This window comes from Chelonia mydas, chromosome 12 (genome assembly GCF_015237465.2).
Source record: "Chelonia mydas isolate rCheMyd1 chromosome 12, rCheMyd1.pri.v2, whole genome shotgun sequence".
Lineage (NCBI taxonomy): Eukaryota > Metazoa > Chordata > Testudines > Cheloniidae > Chelonia > Chelonia mydas.
In genome coordinates, this window is record NC_051252.2 from 25,576,080 (window position 1) to 25,595,707 (window position 19,628).

Here is a 19,628-nt window from a genome sequence, read left to right on the forward strand (position 1 = left end):
TGTCAACTGATGTCTTGGTGTCTTTTTTGGTATGCTGCTGGACTAAATCAAGAGTTTGACTTGTCTAATTTAAACTTAAAGTTCCTCCTAATTCTTATCTGGATTTTGTTGAACATGAGCTAAATTTCACTTTGCTTATTTTTGTACAAAAGTTAAATCGAGAAAAATACAAAACTTTTGAGTAGCTTTCAGAGAAAATTAAAAAGTGCTAGAGTGTACTTGCTTCACAGAACATAGTTGCTTTATCACGTGAAGAGCTAGTTCTGCATCAGAGTTTGTCCTGTAGTTGTTTTCAGTGGTACACCAGGGAAGAAAAATTAATCTCACAGAAGTGCATAGTGCTGAAGGGCATCAAAATTTCAAAGCTCTGTCAGATACCAGACTAAACTTCTCTCTCCCCTTTTCAACCAAAAGTCAGTGAGCTGCATTTTATTGAACTCAAGCTTGAGCCCACCATTATATGTAAAGCAACTCTTTCTATTCCTTTGCCGAGAACCCCTCTGGCAGGATGTCTTCTACAGAAAATGGGTCTCTGATCCTAACCTGGCCCCTGGGCAACTTTTGCTTCAGTTCTCCCTTGTTCCAATGCTTTAGATTCCTGATTGCCCTCCAGCTCACTCTGAGCTGGGGAGCCTCTGCAAGTTCCACTTCAACCCTTGGCCTCTCTGGATAACCTTTTCCACAGATTTCTTCCTGCCCTGATCTTGGATTTGCAACATCTTACCCCTCGACTTAAGAAATTCTTAATACCTCCTTCATGGGGCTGTGCTGCAATTCAAGAAGGCTTCTCCAGCCCACCAGTTCCCAGGTTCTTGGACTCTCCCTCCTTGGATTTAGACCCAACAACCCTTCTCCTTGGGGCTGTGCTGTGACTCAGGCAGGCTTCCCCAGCCCACCAGTCGCCCTTAGGGTGTGGTTCCCATCCTAGGGAAATTCACTCATGACTCAATGCTTCCCTGAAGTTCTCCCCTCCAGACTGTCTGTCCTCTATCATCTTGGGAGTCACATGGGCTTCATCATGTTAAGGTGGTATTAACACCTGGCCCCATTCTTCAAAGAGTCTACTGCTCCATCAAACGTGTGTTTCCTTAAAGAGGCCAGGCTATGGAACAGGAGTTGGCTGGCCCCAGGCCTCACTACCTCTTAAAAAGAAAAGGAGTACTTGTGGCACCTTAGAGACTAACAAATTTATTTGAGCATAAGCTTTTGTGAGCTACAGCTCACTTCATTGGATGCATTCAGTGGAAAATACAGTGGGGAGATTTATATACACAGAGAACATGAAACTGTAATGAGAGTGATCAGGTAAGGTGAGCTATTATCAGCAGGAGAGTGGGGGGGGGAGGGAACCCTTTTGTAGTGATAATCAAGGTGGGCCATTTCCAGCAGTTGACAAGAACATCTGAGGAACGGGGGGGGGGGGGAATAAACATGGGGAAATTGTGTAATGACACATCCACTCACAACCTCTATTCAAGCCTAAGTTAATTGTATCCAGTTTGCAAATTAATTCCAATTCAGCAGTCTCTCGTTGGAGTCTGTTTTTGAAGTTTTTTTGTTGAAGAATTGCCACTTTTAGGTCTGTAATCGAGTGACCAAAGAGATTGAAGTGTTCTCTGACTGGTTTTTGAATGTTATAATTCTTGACGTCTGATTTGTGTCCATTTATTCTTTTACGTAGAGACTGTCCAGTTTGCCCAATGTACATGGCAGAGGGGCATTGCTGGCACACGATGGCATATATCACATTGGCAGACGTGCAGGTGAACGAGCCTCTGATAGTGTGGCTGATGTGATTAGGCCCTATGATGGTGTCCCCTGAATAGATATGTGGACACAGTTGGCAACAGGCTTTGTTGCAAGGACAGGTTTCTGGGTTAGTGGTTCTGTTGTGTGGTTGCTGCTGAGCATTTGCTTCAGGTTGGGGGGCTGTCTGTAGGCAAGGACTGGCCTGTCTCCCAAGATTTGTGAGAGCGATGGGTCGTCCTTCAGGATAGGTTGTAGATCCTTGATGATGCGTTGGAAAGGTTTTAGTTGGGGGCTGAAGGTGATGGCTCGTGGCATTCTGTTATTTTATTTGTTGGGCCGGGCCTGTCCTGTAGTAGGTGACTTCTGGGTACTCTTCTGTGGGACAGACCACCCTTTTACAGCATACCACTTCCAACAGGCTCACATATGACAGTGATATATGTACTGCAGTTTGGGAACCCCTTATCAAATATGCCTGTAATTATACTTATGAAACCCCATTAAATCTGTACAACCAACCCCACTGCAAATGTTCAGCTGGAACTAAATTGTAAGTGGTGTCACAGGGATGTAACCCAAAACAGATATTTAATTAGTTGCCAACTTTATCTCTTTTGTTCTGAAATATTTATACCTGCAGAAGATTCTTTAGAAAATCTGCAAACAAGGTATGATACTTAACATGGAACTTCTTAAAAGTGCGAGAGGTGCGGAAAGCCGTGAACAGATTGTTTTGTTTTTCAGAAACCAAATGAGGTTAGTAGCACCATCATGCGTAGAAATAATGCAACAATGGAATGTGCATTTTGTGCATCATATTTTGCTGTTGTAAAATGTGTATTTTGTGCATATGTAATGCTGAGAACACCTTGCACTGACAGCATTTATGCATGTTGCTTGAATTTTATTGAAAAACATATATAAGGCTTTTGGGGAAACTGGTATAGTTACTATGATAAATATTTTACTTAAGAACATGTAGAAGCTAGTAAATATGACTGCGAAAGAGATATGAAATGAGTCCTATATGGTTATAGTCTACTAATACCTTGCACTTCTGTAGTGCCTATCATCAGGGGAGCTCCAATTACACACACTAATTAATTAATAAATTATGCCTCATAACAGGAGGTGGGTAAGTAGTAGTAATCTTCAAATCTTTAATTGGGACAGAACAGGTCAGCATTAATGTACTCTAAAAGTACAGTGCCCTGGAAAGTGACCTGAGTCAAAAATTTCTGAATAGCTGCTGTCCTCTTTAAAAATAAGTAGAAAACGTAGAGCAGACAATTCCAAATCTTTCATGAGTTCCAGTTAAATGGTTTTAATTTTTTTAACATTACATTAGTTCAGATAACTAAAATTCCAAATCTTCCCCACATATATCAAGCACTGAGACTCTTTCCTGGAGCTTAGGGGATCTGTAAGGGTTGCCTTCAAACTTTCCCCAAAAGTTCTCTTTTTTTGGCTGTGACAAAATAGACAAAATTTTCCCAAGAGCAAAAATATTCAGAAAGTGAAATGAGTAAGTGAAAATAGATTGTTATAATGGAAATAATTTCCCATACTTCTTAAAATTATGTGTAGTACTTTTTTGTGTTAATAAGGTCTGTACGCATTTTTGGTGAAACTATATATTGGGCAAATCATTTACTTCATTTTAAGGTCAGGCTGCTTTTAAATCACCTATTACTATAACTCAATGTGGAAAGTAGTCATAAATTGCATTGTGTAACATTAAGCATAAAAATGTTAATGGATTCCCATTGGATTATAAATAGTGGTGGTTGGAAGACCTTCAAAAGTTTGTGGCTTTGCCATGCTTGAATTATGGGCATGATCTTTCACTGGAGGGATGCATATAAATATCTATAATCATTCTGTATACAGTTAAAACATGGGAATATAAATGAGAGCACAGTTCAGCAAAAAATACATTTTGACATTTTTGCTGCAGTGGTTTGTGCAAGAACAGGAAACCTGGCAATAGCACCTTCCTCCATTCTGGGTTCACTGATATGAGAAGTACTATGGGCAAAGTCAAATCTGTTGCATATCAGTAAATTAAAAACGGATGGTGCTGCTGATGGCTGATTAATATTGATGGTTACAGCATCATCCGTTTTTAATTTACTGGTTTAATCATTTCAGCTCTTGTCACACTGATGTTTAGGTATATTGTCCGTGGTACCAAAGCCTGTCCACCCTCTTGGCTTCAGCGCTTAAGATTTCATTCCTTTGATGTGGTAAAGAGCGGAACAGTTACAAACTGTAACAAAAGATAAATAAACAGAAGAGACTTCTTTGGCAATACAGTGATTATGTTCCTAGTCTGAAGAGTGGAAAATTGTCTGTGTAGTCATAAAATCTATAATGTTCAGCTGTGTATCATAACATATTAAAGGACGTTCTTTGAGTTGAATGAGTTCATCATACTCAAGCTCAATCTCTTTGCTTCAATATGCACTAAACCAGAGCTGGTTAAACCTTCAGGCTGGCTTTGTGGTGAAACTAAGGACTGACATAACATTTCACTGAAAACAGAAAAACAAAGCTATGCAACTCGTTGTGATGCTTGTCAGCATGACATGAAAAGTCGCTCAATATAATTCAAAAAAAGCACTGTCGCTGTAGCTAGCAATACTAACTAAGACCACTGAAGAGTGCAATTCAGGGACTTCAGTACCAAATACTTTTAAGATGCATCTCATTGATCCTCTTATTAGATCTTACTGAAGAGTGGTGAGTATACTTTCCGTGAAAGTGCATGCAGCATATGTTTGTGCATTGTATATTCTGTATGGAAATGTATCTGCATGCTAGGTATATAGCTAGTTGTGATTAATCTGACATTTTAAATTGTTTATTTTGTATGTGTGTCTTAAAGACATCAGTCCTGCCCCTAAATTATTTCCCTAGGAAAGAGACTTTGAATTGGAGTGGGGTGGGGGCAATGAGGGCAAATTTAACTTTACTTATGCATAAATAGCGTCTTCAAAGAACTGCATCACAGCTAACAGCACAGTATTTCTGCCAGGGCTACTTAAGCACTGCAAGTATGACTATCTGTAACAGCACCATCTGTGACTTTTGCAAATATTACAAGCATGATTGCCATCCCAAACTCCTAAGGGTAAAAATCTTTACACCACACTACATAATGATGTACTCATTTGCTCTGCTTCTCTCAATGATGCTGCACCATGCACACCAGGTAGCTCCCAATGCAGTGCTGTGCCTAAATTACTCTTTTATAAAATTACTCACAGGGAAGCCCTTTTTACCACAGAAGAGGAAGGGGAGGAGGGGACAGGTGAGGGTAATCCAGAACAGTTCTACTAGCAATCATTTCAATAAAAGGAAGAGATGCAGGAAGCTGTTTGCTGCCATAGACTGTGCTTAATTTTTGCTGTGGTTTTTTGCTCATTGCTGTTGAGGGAGCCGGTTTTCCTTTTAATGACTCATTTAGTTACGACTACCCAAAAAACTCCTCTCCGTCCCATGAAAAAGTTTGATTTCTAGGGGCCCCCAAGCTGGCAGGCACCCCTCTGAATACTTAAAAAAGCTTGCAGTTCATTTCTTCTGCTCTTGTTAATGAGCTTCCCTTTTTACAGTTATACATGACTGCAACTTTTTTGTTATGCCGGGGAGACCTGGATGAAATGATGCCGGAGACTGAAATTATTCTTGAGGTTGTATTCCCAGTCCTCTTGTGATTCCCTCCCAATTTGAAACTTTGGAATGAATTTACTTGCAAGTAGAAGAAAAACAATTTTCACTTACAAGCACCATCGAATAAAATACTGCAAAATAGACCCCATTGGTGGGCAAATTTATAAAAGCACGAACAGAAAAATACTGCCCTGTCACAAGAGGCATTAACATGTTGTTTTCAAATTTCTGTTAAATCTCCAATGTTTGAGGATTTGTTTTAATGTAGTCACCTGAGGAGTTATTTAAATGCACTTCCTCCTGTAATACCATCAAAAGAGGTCTGTAATACTCTACTTAATTATTTCAAAGAATGAAAATGAACTTTAATGCCTCCTTCTGCACTAAATATGTCCCCTGCAGTAGAAAGGATGGTGCACATTATAATTTTCATGCACTGAATGATGGTTTCATGCTAGGCCTAATGCAATCTTGATTTACAGTATATCAGCATATTAAGGCAGATCAGTTGCTGCAGTAATTTGGACTATGTTTCTTTCTTAGTTCCTGTTGTGAATACTCTCAGCTGTTTTCATCATGTAGCCATATGACTTCTGCAGCTAAAAAGGCTGAAGCATGAACTACCACTGTCTACAATGTGCTTATTGTCTAGATTTGAGGGAAGAGACAGTTTTTTGTGCCATGATTCAGCCCTCACTTTGTAAAAGTCTAAAGAAATGCATTACTGCAATTTTTATTTTAATGAGAAACATTTTTTACACTAGAGAAGACGGTGTTTTAGAAGAAAATGTAGAGAAGTTCACTTTATAAACTACCCCTAAAGTTTACTGTCACCAAGGTCGGCGCATATTCCATGAAAGAGCTGTGTTGCTGTTACAGTTGTGGTTTTCAACTAATAAGTATGCTTGTATTTCCTAACTGCTGCTCCCACAGATCTTGCTATGCCGTGGCTTCACCTATAGATGAATACAGTGTCTGAATAAATACCACCAAGTGCTGTTAAGATCAAACGTGATTCTCTAAGATGGTGAATAAGCATTCGGTAAGCGATAACAACAGTGCAAATCCTGAGGCCAACAGTCAGTGACTGTAAAGCAATGTATTTTCCTGAATTGACATGGTGTACTGTAAGCCTCATCTAACTTAGGAGCTTTTATTCATTAATTGTTTTGGCTCCTTGAATACTGCAGAAGGGTTCAATGTTTTCAAAACTTCTCATGATTGCATGTTCGTGCTACTTTTTATAACTACTCTAAGTCTAAACTCCAATTTTTAACAGTTGCCCTTTAAAATGGCGCCTGGAGTTTTGCATGAACAAAAGGCAACATGCAGCCAATCTGTATTTTCATTTGCTAAGCATGTAGCTGAGTACTTAGCTGGCCCGTTTCTGCACCAGATCCTAAGCTGGTGTGCAGCACTGTTGTAATCAATGGATTTATGCCTATTGACATTAGCTTGGGATCTGCCCCCGTTTGTGTAAATGTGAGGTTAACATGGTAAGCAATTGGAGGTGCAATTTAAGGCACAGAAGTTTAGAGGCTCTGGCTGAGAAGTTGGTCAAAGTAAGATAAATAGTACTCATGGGCAATGTGTGAACCCCACCTTTGGGGAGACTAGTTCCGCGATGCCCCGCCCCAGCTCTGCCCCTACCCCAAACCTGCCTCTTCTGTTCCCCTCACCCGCTAGAGCCCCTACCCTCCCCACCCTGTGGCCGGAGGAACCCTGGCCGAATTGCCCTGAGCACCGGCCTGTCTGCCCAACCCGCCCTGAGCACTGGGCCGCCCCAACCTGCCTCTGAGCACCGGGCTGACAGCTGGCCCTGAGCACTGGCTTCAGCTGCTGGTTGGCTGAGCCCAGAGCTCCAGGCTGCCAACCTGAGCTGAGCCCCTGTTAGCTTTGTGGGAGAGTGGAGCGAGGGCAGGGCCTTGGGGCAGAGTGTGGGCAGGGCCATGGCCTGGGTTAGCCTCCCCTGGCCAATTATACCCACCGCCCATGCTAATACTCCATGCAGTTGTTAACAGTGAAAAGGATGGGTAGACAGCATGTAATCAGAGCATACAATCTGTCAATAGCTGTTTGTTTTTATATTGCAGTCATCAACAATATTGTCACAAAACCTGTATTTGCTAAGTAAATTGGGAGGAATATAAAGCAATCCTCACAGGCTCCTTGTTCCAGTCTACTTCCCTCATCCCTAACTTGTGTCCCTCCTGCATTCGAATCAGACAGCTTCTTCCTCCATGTTGTCTGGGCCTAGCAGTGTGTGTGACTGAGAGACTGAGAACACAGGAGTGACAGGCTCCTTGCTCTCAGTTCCAATGCCTAGCTCCAGCAAGACTGCAGCTGCTCTGAGGTGCACTGCAGCAGAGGAAGTCATGCTCTGAGCATGCCCGGTGTGGACAGAATCTTTGAGAAATTTTGTTTTATGCCTGGTAGAGACTTGCAAATTGATTTTTTTTTTTCCCCAAAGGCTTAAACTGGGCCAAATTTGGGTGGATTTTCACAGGTATTGCAAAAGGCACATTGCTTACGCAAAGCCCATCCTTATCAAAATTCAAGAACGTGCTCTAAAGCATGGGGTTGCTAGAGCATTTCGAAGGAAAGGTCACCAGAATCTTTTAAGATGTGTAAAACAATAGATATTTGCCTAGCCTCATTCTCAGAAACAGCTGAACCATTTGGGTTGAATTTTTCACAAACATTCAGCCTGAGGTTTACCTGGCATGGAGAATTTCAGCCTGAATAGATGAAAGTTTGGCCAAGTTATAAGGATCTCATAATAGGCTACCAGTCCCTCCTATAAATCTCCAAAGGGTTATGACTTTCCTATATCTCCATATATATCCTGGCTTTCCTGGGCTGCTTGTTTGTGTTGCAAGCCTTCAAGTCATATTATTTATAGTAGCCAAGCTACTACATGTTTTTGTGCTGTATATTTAAATCCCATGGGATCAAGAATGGTAAAACATCTATTTAATAGATTTGCAGTTTTTGTATATTATGATGTGTCTAGCAGAACAGCTATAATGCTTTCTTAGGGAGTCCGGACAAAATCTCTGTGTAACGATCGGTGTATTACACATGCAATGTACATAACAACAAAATCCAGCAGGCAGAAGCTCTCCAAGTTCTGAAGGGCAAACGAAGGAGGAATAGTTTTAATTAGTGAACCTAGTTTGTATTACAGAGGGATCAAAGGGGACAAAGCTGTCTATAGCACTTTTTTGTAAAATAAAGATGCCAATTACAGAAGTTGGTGCAGCAGCTGGGCCTCTCTGACCGTTTAAAAGGAGAAACAGAACAGTGACTGTTGCATTATTATTAATTCTTGCTTGAAGTAGGCAAGTTCAGGAATTATGTACTTGATTTTTCAAAAGGCTAGTCTGGGACTAGGGATGAAATGCTCAAAGGTGACTAGACCCAGATTCTGAAAGATATGTAGGCATTGCTGTGCTCAGTGTTGCAATGTCTACCTGATTTAGGAGCCTAAACATCATTTTCAAAAGTGATTTTGGCACTTAGGAGTCTAAATCCTGTTGATGGGATTTAGGCTCCTAAATGCCTAAATCAGTTTTGAAAATATTTAGGCGCCTAAATCAGGTAGACATTGCAATATTGTGCACTCCAATGCCTAAATACCTTTCAAAAAATCTGGGCCTTAGACACTTAGGAACTTAAGTCTCTTTGAAAGTCAATGGGATTTAGGCTCCTAATGGCCAGATTTTCTAAGGTATGTAGGCACCTAGTGATTTAAGCTCCTATTTTACTTAGGTTCTTTAAAATTTTTGCCCTATTGAATAGCTCATCATACCTAAATGTTGTCTGCTTTATTGGCTAATATTGGCTAATTTTAAAGTACTTAAAATATGTTGAATTAGTTTTATTTATTCTACATTTTAGGATTCTTTGATATAATGTATACTTTCAGAGCCCTACATGGTTATAGTTGAAATACAAAGCAGTCATACTCTTTCTGTGCGGCTAGGATATTTATACACCAGACCCCACTACTGGCCACTTGTTAATATTACTGCAACTAGCACTGAATAATAAGTTGGCACTTCTGTAGCATCTTTCATCCAAAGATTTCATAGCACTTTACGAACACAAGTTAACTATATTTCACAATACACTGAAGTTAGATACCTATTACTGTATGTACCCATTTAACAATTAGGGAAATTGAAGGCAAAACAAGTTCATGGCTAGATTGCTACTTGGACTATATACCTGTGCAGGGAGTAAGGGGGAATAAGAATCTCCTCTTCCTGCCTGGGCTACCCAGACCTTGACTCTGAGTGCTCAGGAATGAGCCCAAGTGCCTAGAGAGAGGGTAGGGAATGGTCAGAGCACCTCAGTTTACCAGCCATTGCACCACAGGGGGAATGTGGTGTGGATGGAGAACTAGTAATTTCCTGCTGCTGTAGACTAGCTGCAAATTACTCTTCGTCCCTGAGCAAGGGGAAAGCCAGGAGGGAATAGTGCCTCAATGGGTTATGTCTGAAGCTGTCATAAATATAAAGGGAAGGGTAAACCCCTTTAAAATCCCTCCTGGCCAGAGGAAAAATCCTCTCACCTGTAAAGGGTTAAGAAGCTAAAGGTAACCTCGCTGGCACCTGACCAAAATGACCAATGAGGAGACAAGATACTTTCTATAGCTGGGAGGAGGGAGAAAAACAAAGGGTCTGTGTCTGTCTGTATGCTGCTTTTGCCGGGGACAGAACAGGAATGGAGTCTTAGAACTTTTAGTAAGTGATCTAGCTAGGTATGTGTTAGATTATGATTTCTTTAAATGGCTGAGAGAAGAACTGTGCTGAATAGAATGACTATTCCTGTCTGTGTGTCTTTTTTGTAACTTAAGGTTTTGCCTAGAGGGATTCTCTATGTTTTGAATCTAATTACCCTGTAAGGTATCTACCATCCTGATTTTACAGAGGTGATTCCTTTACTTCTATTAAAAGTCGTCTTGTAAGAAAACTGAATGCTTTTTCATTGTTCTAAGATCCAAGGGTTTGGGTCTGTGGTCACCTATGCAAATTGGTGAGGATTTTTACCAAACCTTCCCCAGGAAGTGGGGTGCAAGGGTTGGGAGGATTTTGGGGGGAAAGACGTGTCCAAACTACGTTTCCCAGTAAACCCAGATAAAGTTTGGTGGTGGCAGTGGAAATCCAAGGGCAAAGGGTAAAATTAATTTGTACCTTGGAAGTTTTAACCTAAGCTGGTAAAAGTAAGCTTAGGAGGTTTTCATGCAGGTCCCCACATCTGTACCCTAGAGTTCAGAGTGGGGAAGGAACCTTGACAGAGGCACAATGGCTCCTGGGGTTATTCCTAGGGAGGTGCAGCTTATATTTATCGCTGTGCCTAAAGACAAATATTGCCCATGTTCCCAAAGGCATTTTGAACCAAACCCCACTGAAGTCAATAGAGTGACTGGCTGACAGGTTGCTCCTCCCTACGCCAACAGGATTGAGTCTGTTGCGAATGTATAAATTGTGCCACTCAAAGATGTGAAGACTGTAGGCAATTCATGTGCAAACTAAATGTGCAGCATAAGTTATGGTGTATTGTGTGTGCCACTGTGCATGCAGGGCACTGAATTGCAATCGGCTGTCCAAGTGTCCTACTGATTGCTAATGTGAGACTCTGTTCTGCTGACAGACCTCAAGTTGTTCATTTCTGTGCATAACAACGTATTCTAACAACGTGTCACATGCACTGTTAATACTATGACAAAGCCTTGCGAGGATGCTGTATGCTACACGGAAAACAGCTTTCCAAAACTTTACTGCATGGTACTATGCCAGCCTGGCAGAACTTGCTTGTGTGTTGTTTGAGAACACGCAAGCAAGTTAGTTGGTTGTTATATGGTAGCAGATTGGGCCATGCTGAAATTGCTTTTGGCCTGACTCTGTGAAAGTGCTTTGCAGCTCTTTACACTCACCTTAAAAGACCCTGTACGTTACACTATTGTGCTTGCATAGTCTACTTGCACCAGCATTTATTGTACCTGTGCTGGCCATTTTCCAGTCACATCCCCATTCTGTGAAGCCACACCCTTTACAGCCGCTAGACTTACTCCAGCTCTAGTATAAATCATCTCTCATTTTCTAGTTCTTATGCCACTTTGGAGACTGATCTTCAGCTGGTGTGAATCAGTGGCTCCATTACACCAGCAGACTATTTGGCCTGATGTTTATCAGTTACATAATACACAGTGCTGTTTAACTATAACATTTTGTGAACAGTTACAAGCTCTACAATAATAAGACAAAAACAGTGTCTGGAATATATATTTGGATGCACTAGATTTCAGTCATATAGAATTAATCAGTTTATGCTTGGCAAGGGTAATAGGATATGAAGTTACATTTGGGGGACAAGTTAAAAATTGGATCAGTATATTGAAAACCCGGAGCTCCCAGACTACAAATATTATTCACAACAGCAACACAATCTGTTAATATTTGAGTTGTGTGTCTCATGAAGGTTGATGACATAAATGATTAACCCTTTCTTCTGCTCTGCCACGGACTTCACTGGGCAAATCTGCAAACACATCTAGGGTCTAGATTCTGTTGCAATTGAGTTAATTAGCAGTGAGATTAGGTTCTCGGGCCTGATCTGCTCAGAGAAATAGCCCAATTGCACATTTGCCAGAGGTTTAGTGAAAATATATTGAGAGCATCTTCCCCCCACTCCCGCCCAGTTGTAGTAGAGGATGATGTGCACTTAGGCACATGCTGGCTATCAGCAATGTTCATGTGTGCTTCCAAATTCCATAAAACACTTGTTTTCATTTGTTTTCCTGTGAAAAATCTAGAGAAGTTACCAGATGCTTTGTTGTTGTTCTGCAAAACCAGTTGCATTGGGATTGAATGCTACCCATATATTTTCCCCTATGGTTTAGTTTAAATCCTGAGAAATACTGGTGCTTGCTTGAAATATGTATTAAACGGCATAAATAAGTATATTAGAGGAGGTTGAAAATGGAGAGGAAAATTGACCCCTATCATAAGCAGATGCAACGCCATTCAGTATGGAACTTGGGAAGGCTCCATAATACTATATTATTGGTGATTATTTATTAAAAATTAATAAAATTAAAATATAAAAATATTACGAGCCCTTTTCCACCAAATATGTCTAGAAAAATATATAGCATTATTAGTGTACGTATGGTATTGCAGACTTAGTTCTGAGCCCCTTGAAATCAACAGGAGAATTCAGCCCTGTAACTCTATTACTATAATTATTAATATTTATGACAATAGTGCCTACGGGGCAGTCAACCCCATAGTGCTAGGCACTGTACAAATACAGAGCAGTGGATGGTCCTTGCCTAAAGAGCTTACATTCTAAATAGATAAGACAGACACAGAATGGGGGAAGAGGTACAACATGCCTGCAGAGTGAACAGTATGATGGTGGCAAATGTCAAATTAGTTCTAGGATTTAATTTTTTTTAGGGGGCTGTGTTTAGTGGGGATAAATGGAATGTGGAAGAGAAGTGAGGGGAAGAGGGGCAGGTGTGGAATGAAGCTGAAGTGAAGAGACTAAGGGAGGTGGAAAGTTGGAGCAAACAGTCAATCAACACAAGGCCAGAAATTCCAGCCACAACTGTAGAAAGTTCTCTGAATGTCCAAAGGGCCCTGCTTTGGCTGCTTCTGCTGCAGTGTCTGGCTGTCTCCTCTCAAACTGTTTTATTCCAAAGCTACATGTGGAGGAGGAGGAGAGGAACCACCTGGTTCCTAGTGCCCCCAAAGCCGGGGTGTGTGTGTGTGTGTGTGTCCCTTGCACAGTTCGGTGTCCAGCCAGGTACTGCGGGGAAGTGAGGGGTAGCCCCAGGCATGCCCCATTTCACCCTACTCCCCAGTACAGCTGTGTTTGCTTTGGCTGCTTCTGCCCCTACCAGCTGGAGTTTCTGGCTGGCTCTTCTCTGCAGTTTTCTCTCAAGGTCACAGTAACTGCAATGTTGCAGTTCTGATCTCAGGGAAACCACTTTGCTGTAAAAGTGGCTTCCATCTCAAATTTTAATTACAAATCTTTGTGTTATACTCTGGCTCTTTATAGATGCTCCATTAAAGGCATAAAACTGCATCTATATAAACATCTTGTAAAAGTGTGATTCCTGAAACAAATGCTCCCAGGTAGACAGTATCTATTCAGGTGGGGTTTAGGGTTGCACTGAGAATCAAAGATACAAATGAAGCCTCATTGTATATATAAAAATATTAAGTATATGCACTGCAGTAAGCACTTGTCAGACACTAAAGGACAGATTCTGATATGTTTAATCATATAGAATAGTATCTTACTTCATCAGTAAGCTTGCAGAATAAGGTACTACTACTCAATGTCAATAAAGATGGCAGAATCTAGCCAAAAGTTGGCAAATTTTTACCTTTTTATTTGTTAATTTTTCAGCAGTTCTCTTGCCTCTTCTCCATGACACTTTTCCTACCTCTACATTCTAACTTAATGCACAGACTTAAAGGTTTGCCTAGCAACCAATAGATGCAATAGCTAGCATGGAAAAGCTAATTACCATCAGTTATTGGTACTCAACATCACACATTATTCTGTCAGAGTTCACATATCTCTGAGTGACAGATATAGCTGGTTTGGATATTCACTGCATAATTTCCTCTGTGTCACATCAGTGTGGAATTATTCCTGTTTGTTTATTTACAGGCTAAATTGTGGAATTTGCCACAAGCCCTGAGTAAGGAACCAGGGGGAGACCAGGGACCATATTACAACAACCTCTCCCTACTGGCCTGTTGCTCTTTGGGAGAATGGTCAAGGAAGCCTGGAGTTTTTTTTTTTTTTTTTTTTTAAAGCTGATGATGTCAGAGCTCTGTGGGCCCTGTCCCACTGCTACAGCTCCATGTGATGGGGGGAGATGAAGGGCTTTTCACCTTGGGCTTGGTTTCTTGGAGTGGCTACTGCTGGTCCAACTGAGGTGGTGGGAAAGGTGAGAGGGCTAGTTGCTCCATTGGGGCTGGGAGGCTCTGCATTCACCACCCCAGACCCTGCTGCTGGTCTGACTCATGCAGCTGTGTTTAGGAATGACAATGCCATGTTCTGCCGTGTATTGGAGTACTTTCTGAATGACGTTCTGTGACTTTGGCTGCAGGCCATCTCTCTTATTTTAGTGCAAACAAACATTGCAGCATCTTTATATTATCCTCCACAAACCAATAAATAATGGTGATTAATGTATAAAGTCAACCCTTAGCAGATTGTGTACATGAATTCCTTCAACATTTCTCTAGTTTAAGGATATGTGGTGGTATCTTAGATATCAATGTATGGTAACTGTCCATTTTATAGTGGTGATAGGTGTAGTTACCAGAACAAATCTCTTACCTATGACAGTGCCTAACACAATGGAACCCCAATCCCAGTTTGGGACTTGAAGTGCTACTGTGATACAAACAATGATGATAATATGCAAATTAGGAGTAACATTTTGGTTTTGAGTTACCTAGAAATTGCAGCCAGGAGGTGAACAGCAGGGCACAACTGTTGAGTCTCCCACCTGAGCACTCTGCATGAGACATGCTAAAGGTTCTCTGCACTTTGGTGCAGTAAAGTTGATACAATCCTTACTGTTGACTAAAAGTGGGCCCTCTGTGCTTCAGGAGATTGTTGCAATTTTGGGCCAGATTCCACAGTAAAACACAGAGTGTGTAATCTGCTCACTCACCAGAGGCTACTCTGTACCCTCCCCTACTTGGATTTGGATGACTTGGACACCTGGCATGAGTAACCTATGTGAACAGCTGTGAGCTCGCCAGCTAGAACAGAGGTGGGAAAATGACTCCCTTTGCCCATTGTGGAGAGGTGAAGGTAAAGAGAATCAGAATTTGGCTTTCGCATTCTTCAGCTGACCTGGCATGTGCTGGGCAAGTCACTTCACTGCTCCATGCCTTTTTCCTTATCTGTGGAATGGGAATAATGGTACCCTCCTTGGTAAAGCACTGTGAGATCTCTAGATGAAAACTGCTATATGCATGTTGATATTTAAAACAAATGTATGTAGCACTAGTACTGTGCCCATCAGTGGAGGAAATGGCAGATATACCAAGACAATGCACATACGGCAAATCAATATTTTGTGCTGCATATAAAATAAGCTATTTAATTAGATATTAATATAGTGTATAAGCAAATGTTGATTCAGATACACTGGAATTTCCATGGAAATGATGTCTATGCCTCAAGATATGATGCATATAAACCAAAATTTATTTACTTTATTTCATTCCTAATTTGTGTTTTAAGGAAATAAATGCCATAGACGAGCTATTGTGTTTTATTAAGAAATCAACATGTTGGAAATGCAAGCTAATCTGTTATGCAGAGGAGTCATGCCTGGGTATAAATGCAATATATAATATGCACAATTCTTAGTGGCTTTTTTACTTTACTGTTTAGAACCTCAAATAAAATAGCCTCCATTAGCTGCTTAGCTAGTAAGTAGAGAAGAAGACCATTTGAAACTGCTGTATAGTTGTCTTTTGAGCTGAACTGTTGAAACTGAAAAAATGGGGGCAACATGGAATATGGGGGAGACAGTTATTAAAATATAATCACAAATGCATAACTAATATGCAAATCAGCAAATTTAACTGAAGCAGGAAAATACTGTAGAGTGCTAATAATCAAATGAATATACAGGAAAATAGATTGTTTATATATCCTATCATCCAACTGATTAGTGTGTATGCAAATAAGTGACAATGAAATACCATTTCCTCTTACTCATTATACAATAGCTTGTTAAGAATTTTGAAGCTTTACAATAAATACACAAACTCCCCATCTCATTAATAACTACATGTGCAATATTGTTTGCTGTGCTGTAGCTGTGTTGCTCCCAGGATGTTAGAGGGACAAGGTGGGTGAGGGAATATCTTTTATTGGACCCAACTTCTGTTGGCGAGAAACAAGCTTCTGAGCTTACACCAGCGCTCTCCTCCAGATCTGAACTTTGTGTAAACTCAAAAGCTCATCTCTTTCACCAATGAAGTTTGCCCAATAAAAGATATTATCTCACCCACTTCGTCTCTCTAAATATGCAATAGTCCATTAAGCCTATAGTCTAGGTCTCAAATTCCATTACAGCTCATCATCAGTATGACACTGTGATATAGTACTTCAGGCCCCGTCTTACATGTGGGTTAGTATTAAAAAAAAATAGTTGTAGCCTTAGAAAATGGAATAGAACGCAGGCTAGATTGTGTTCAAGTGAAATAAATTATGCTCACAAGTGCAATGGTAAACAAGAAACATGAAGATTTAGAGTAGTAATATATTCAGCTGTTTTCCTTTATTTAAAATGACTGGCAAACAGTCAAAGTAATTCAGACTATGGAGTGCAGTATGCTTTCAAAGCAGTGAGCAGGATTTTGGCTGCATGACTTCCATTGACTTGAAGTGCTAACTGAAAATGGATCCACAACTCCAACCATGAATGAATTAATACCTACATCTCTACTCATTTAATATTGCAAGAGCTCTTTGGAAGTACAAAGTGTTGGCTTGACCTGATCTGCAAAATTTTGCAAGATAGACACTGGGGTGATAAAAAGAAAAGAAGTCAGCAGGCTGACATTTTACTCAAAGGGTATGATAAACTGGGCTGGATAAACACCAGTAGAAGCCGCCTAAAAGGAGAGACTATTGTCAGCCGTTATGAGGGGCTAGAATGTCTATGGTTCAGATCCTGTTAAATCGGTCTTTCTAAACTTTACTTGGTGGAGCACAGAGTGCAATACACATAGTAGTATTCTGAAAGTAATCTAAGAATCAAATCATCTGTATAGATCACCAGTACCTTTTGCATAGATTATCTCACCCCTCCTGTTTTTTAGGGTGAGAATCCTGTGTGGATGGTCCCATTTCTCTGATGCTCCACACGGTCACTATATGTGTTCCGAGATAAAAGTCCACATGCCTTCTCCAGCTATACATCTGGGTAGCATTGCACATATATTTGTGCTTTTCCTTCCCCTCTCATTTGGTGAGACTGTTGGCTCATATTTGCATTTGAGAGCAGGGAAGTCTCAAAAACTGGATCGTGCAGGAGTCAGGGCGCCATCCTGTTCCATTTTTGCCATATCTCCTTTTGGCAGGTAGCAAACCTTTGTGCTGTGCCTTATTGGTGGGGGGCATCAATGAAAGTTGATTTGGGTCACTGTACACCCCCATACTGAGAGCTCAACTGTCGCAGCCCTAGCTTAGCCATGCAGGCTCCCATTGCACCTCCTATGGAGGATAGCAGGGGCTACTGCTCACTGTGACCACATGCAGGCTCCATCTGCCCAGCCCCCGCTCACTGGCCAGAGTAGCTGGCTAGGCATGGGAGGGAGGAAGTAAACTGCTCCATGAAAAGAGGTGAATTAACTTATTCCTCACCATGTTCAAAGCAAAAGGGGAACATGGAAGGAATTGTGACGGTGTCACAACCCGTTCTGTGGTCTGTTCTGGGGTTGGTGCAGCTATTCACGGCCCTTTAGTCAGGGCAGAGTGTAGGGCTAGTCCCAAACAATCAGGAGTCAGGATCCCCCTAAAAGTTCTATCTCATTCTTGTTTTTCTGGGGAACTAAGGGAGTGGTTAGTGCCATTCTCAGAATATAGGGGAGTCCTGATAGGCTTGTGAAGAGACTGATTACTCTCCTCCCTGATACGCCGTTTGTTAGGGAAATAATTAATCACAATTCCCTGTATATAGTCTGCAATTAATATATCAGGGTGAGGAAAGAAACTTCATGTATAGAGCACCTTAAAATTGTATATACCTTTAAAGCTTAAAAATAGCCCCTTAAGAATGGCAATTTAAACTAATTTAGCTATTTAGAAAGTTGTAATCTTATTGTAACAGATAATGACTTCAGCTTTTTTTTTGTAGTTAAGGTAACAACAGCACATATTTAAGAGGAACATTGCCTTGTTTATAGATAGAAAGATTTCCCATTTTACATTTGCTAGATAACTTCAGAGTCATTTCTACAATACACTGTAAATCTGAATTTCCTCTATAATTTGAAGTAAATTGAACAGAGATTTGAAGGGGAAATTATCTTTTAAACTCAATTTACCAGACTTAGGGAGTGGGAAGAGCTTATGCTGGCCAATGTGGTGTTGCCCAAATTATTGCAAGGTATTGAAATTTACAAGGGTATGTTGCAGCTGTCCATATTATTCAGAAGAACATGACAGCATTCTGAAGAGACTCTATGGTTCATTTACACTTGATCACATTTGGTAAGTCAGCATTTACTGTGCCTACTCAGCTGCCTCCATATCACCCCAGACATCATCTCTGCTCTCTGGGTATGATCTAAAATGCACTGAAGTCAAGCCATCCTTTTTAACATCCATATGATGTGACTAGGGAAAATGTGAGACACCCAGGGTCTAAAGTACCAGCAATATGCAATTGGTTCCCAGGGTTGCATCTGTTTCCTCCAATACAAATATCATTATTGCCCATCAGTCCTCCTGGCTGTCTGATTTGAGCAGCTTGTTGAAACGGAACAGGGCTATTAATGCTCCTGATTCTGTCACTTGCACTATCTGAAAGGTGCTGTATCCAAGTCTTCAGCAGTAATCGGCTCAATTTGGGTCCACAGATTTAGGAAGAAGACACTCAAGCTAGAAATGTGAAGATAGGAGAAGTTGTTACTCCACAATATAAGCCTTGGTATTGCCTTTAAAAAGTTAGGTATAATAATATTCTGTGCTTTATTCTTATGTAAGATGCAAAGAATCCCAAACGTGAATGGAAAATGGATTTTTCATGGCATGGTCACAACCAGTAAGTAAGCCTGAAGAAAAAATGCTGTCACTGGAAAGAGAAGATATGCAAGCTGTTTAAAGAAATCATGATTTTACCCAGTGCGTTAGAGAAATTGTTCAAGAGAAGTTCATCCAGCTGAAAATACGATCCCAGTAATGTTGCCAAAGTCAATGAGGCACTGTAACTTTCTGGGAAAATGCTAGCTATGTGAGTTAAAGCTGCCTGAGGGAGCATTAACATCTACACTCAGTTTTCAAAGATTCAAACAATGAGAGACTAGAATGAGTAAGTTGCTTATGTGGGTCAGTTCCTCTTCCTCCCCCACCCTTCCATTGTTGATATACTATACATGCTTTCCAGTCACAAATGGGAAGTTTCTCAAAAAGCAAGGAGTGGGAAA

At 40.8% G+C, this 19,628-nt stretch overlaps 1 long non-coding RNA gene across 1 annotated transcript in view; it reads left to right on the plus strand.

Annotated features, from left to right (window-relative positions):
• Window positions 1–16,077, plus strand: part of LOC122462524 — a 172,370-nt gene extending 156,293 nt beyond the window's left edge. Inside the window, exon 5 of the long non-coding RNA XR_006285110.1 lies at window positions 14,113–16,077. This is a non-coding gene — a long non-coding RNA (uncharacterized LOC122462524). The remainder of the gene's footprint in view (window positions 1–14,112) is intronic.
• The last annotated feature ends 3,551 nt before the right edge of the window (window positions 16,078–19,628 follow it).